A 3,979-nucleotide genomic window follows, 5' to 3' on the forward strand; every position below is an offset into this window, starting at 1 on the left:
ACAAATAGTTACAGATAACTAAAAATAATTTTTTTATTTGGATATCCTTACATTTTAAAACAGACGTAAAACGAAGTTCAGTTTACAATTGTAATATAATAGTTTTATATCCAAAACTAATTTCAATAACAGGGTCAAAGGAATTTGAGTTTGGTCATTTAAAATTAAGCTTGCATTTTGTGTGGTATGTTTATTGATTTCGAGTGTTTCCAGTAGGGTCATCTCTCTGCTTCTCTTAATAGCAAGTAAAACATCACGATATACGTAATATGGGTGGTTTTCTGCTAAAAGATGTTTTTCAAGGGTTGAATTTGTCTTTTTCAGTAACCACCATCTCTCACGTTCTAGTAATTTAATTGTAACATCTCAACCCAACATACAGTTTTCCATTGTGCATGTGGTTTTATATACGCCATTCTGTGTGAAAGGCTGCACTTTGTCTTCATTATTGAATAAAAATTTAGATCTGCTGTCTTTATTGTAGATTTTCGGTTAACGCCGAAATAAACAATAGTTTGGAGAACATTTAGAAAGTGTTTCGTATTTAAGCATGCTATGTTTTGACAAGAGTTGATGGAAAATTCAGTTCCGTACCTTATGACGTTTCTGCTGCTGCTGTCATCACGTCAAAACAGAAGAGGGGGTCAAGGCCCTATTTAGTCATAATGCTTATTGCAACTGACACTGAACTTCGGTTTACGAGTTTTAAGTACTGATCAGATGAAGGCAGTAACCTGAATGTTGAAACAAATGAATTATTCCCTTTGTCAGAAAAGTTCCAGGATAGGTTTTCTTTTAAAAATAGAAAACTGCACTTACCAAGTAATGATCCGAGTTGCTGTCGAAGTAGTACCCTTGGCTATCTATATATAGTTGTGAACGTTTCTGGAGGTCTTGGAAGCAAGGAGGAAAATTTTCGACTGACATGGTTATAAGCTCATTTGTCACAGGCCGTTGGATTGCTGCGATGTCTTGATGAAGCTTTCCTTTCAGTCGCCTCTTCGCTCACGGAAACAAGAAAAAATCCCAAGGCGAGAGGTCAAGCGAATATGGCGGTTGTGGGATGGCAATAAAAGAATGTCGGCATCCGTTGTGTCACCATAACTAATGCGCCAAGAACCCAAATAGTGTTTTGCTAAGTACACTAAGTGCATTTGTGCCGAAACACGCCCGGAGTCATGTCTAGGGCGCGCTCATACCAGGTAACATAAAAACAACATTTGTTCCTTTTTAGTATTGCAAACTCAGAACTAAACAAAACCTGTCATGGAACTTTTCTGACAAACGGAGTATGTTAATTACAAGGGCAGTCAGTGCGGTGATAGGAAGGCAGTTAAGATTCATGATGAAAATATGGAAATAATTGGTAACTCTGTATACTGAAGATTACTTAAAAGAAATAAATGCGTGGATACTGAAATAAATGAATAAGAGGGTAGAAGTGACACGGAGCTCATTTAGGAAACTGAATACTGCAATCGGAAGGATATTTCCAATGTGAGTCAGACGAAAATGTTATAATTACTGCTAGTTAGTAAAATACGACGTGAATGTTAAATGTACAAATATTTTAAAAATTTCCTGTGCTGAATGAGTGACTTGAGATATGCATGTTTAACGTAACAAGAAGAGACAGACGATCAAACAAATGGTTAAGAGAATTGATAGTGACAGTGGCAGTAACTGTTACGAAATAAAAATTAAAATGGGCTGGGAATATAGCGAGACGAAATTATGAAAGATGGACGAATGAGCATCTTTGCTGGACTCCTTATGATAAGAAGAGACTTAGAGCACAACTTAATCTATTGGAATATGGATTGTCGACATAAAGAAACAAACGGGACAAACTTTGAGGTAAAATGCTCAAGATCGCATATATGGAGCGGTCTGGAAGAGCCCTACTCCCTGCAATAGATGATAACTGGCTGATGATTTCAAAATTTATTTTCTGTTGCATACGTCAAACACTTATTTTTACAGTCAGATAACAATCTTTTGTTCTGTCTCTACATGCTATAGATAGCCATCGCACATGTCTTGAATTCAAGTACATACATTCCCAGTTTCCATCGTAGGAACTGTTGACAATGATGACTGCAAGATTCGAGCTTTATACCATGTATCAATAATTAATGAAGTTTCCTAAGTCGTCATATGAATTAGTGATTACTTATAGTAGATATATGTACAACTCGAGGCAGAGAAAGTACACGGTGAACGGACTCTGTGATTTCCGGATATGTAAGTGCAACCAAGATTCACAGGCGATCCTCTAGTCAGATTAAACAAGACACACAATTGAGTTGGGCTTGTTTTCATCAGTCCACAAGTTCATTCTTACAGTCGGAAAATAACAGTGGGTTTAGGTGTGCCCTGCAACAGCTGTACTCCAAAGGGAACCAATAAACATTCACGTTAGACAACTGGTAAGTATATTCCATAATTTACAAGGCCGTCCTACGGCACTAGAGACACCCAACACGAGAACCAACGAAATATTTTGGTTATACAGATATAAATAACATCCTAATATTGTTCTGTGGTGCTGTGAAAGTGGGTTTACACGGAACGGTAAGTCATAGTGCTTGTGATGGAGCCCGTATTTGCCTGCCATGGGTTTTGATGACAATGAAATTATGGGGTGGTGCTGTGATAGTCTGGGTCTGCTTTTTTTTCTTATTCGTCTTCGGAAAAATTTTCTTGGCCGATGGCAAAATCAATCAGGTGTTTATAAAACCAGGTGATCTATATTCACAATTTCCTTTTTCTAATATTATCTAAACTACATAGGCGAAAATTCAACTAGCATGACTGTCACATTTAAAAAAGCTTAGAAGTGACTTGTCTTATTTAAAGAAGTTGAATTTCTATTCATGTCATTCTACACTCCTGGAAATGGAAAAAAGAACACATTGACACCGGTGTGTCAGACCCACCATACTTGCTCCGGACACTGCGAGAGGGCTGTACAAGCAATGATCACACGCACGGCACAGCGGACACACCAGGAACCGCGGTGTTGGCCGTCGAATGGCGCTAGCTGCGCAGCATTTGTGCACCGCCGCCGTCAGTGTCAGCCAGTTTGCCGTGGCATACGGAGCTCCATCGCAGTCTTTAACACTGGTAGCATGCCGCGACAGCGTGGACGTGAACCGTATGTGCAGTTGACGGACTTTGAGCGAGGGCGTATAGTGGGCATGTGGGAGGCCGGGTGGACGTACCGCCGAATTGCTCAACACGTGGGGCGTGAGGTCTCCACAGTACATCGATGTTGTCGCCAGTGGTCGGCGGAAGGTGCACGTGCCCGTCGACCTGGGACCGGACCGCAGCGACGAACGGATGCACGCCAAGACCGTAGGATACTACGCAGTGCCGTAGGGGACCGCACCGCCACTTCCCAGCAAATTAGGGACACTGTTGCTCCTGGGGTATCGGCGAGGACCATTCGCAACCGTCTCCATGAAGCTGGGCTACGGTCCCGCACACCGTTAGGCCGTCTTCCGCTCACGCCCCAACATCGTGCAGCCCACCTCCAGTGGTGTCGCGACAGGCGCGAATGGAGGGACGAATGGAGACGTGTCGTCTTCAGCGATGAGAGTCGCTTCTGCCTTGGTGCCAATGATGGTCGTATGCGTGTTTGGCGCCGTGCAGGTGAGCGCCACAATCAGGACTGCATACGACCGAGGCACACAGGGCCAACACCCGGCATCATGGTGTGGGGAGCGATCTCCTACACTGGCCGTACACCACTGGTGATCGTCGAGGGGACACTGAATAGTGCACGGTACATCCAAACCGTCATCGAACCCATCGTTCTACCATTCCTAGACCGGCAAGGGAACTTGCTGTTCCAACAGGACAATGCACGTCCGCATGTATCCCGTGCCACCCAACGTGCTCTAGAAGGTGTAAGTCAACTACCCTGGCCAGCAAGATCTCCGGATCTGTCCCCCATTGAGCATGTTTGGGACTGGAT

The sequence above is a fragment of the Schistocerca americana genome, chromosome 6, assembly GCF_021461395.2.
Source record: "Schistocerca americana isolate TAMUIC-IGC-003095 chromosome 6, iqSchAmer2.1, whole genome shotgun sequence".
NCBI lineage: Eukaryota > Metazoa > Arthropoda > Insecta > Orthoptera > Acrididae > Schistocerca > Schistocerca americana.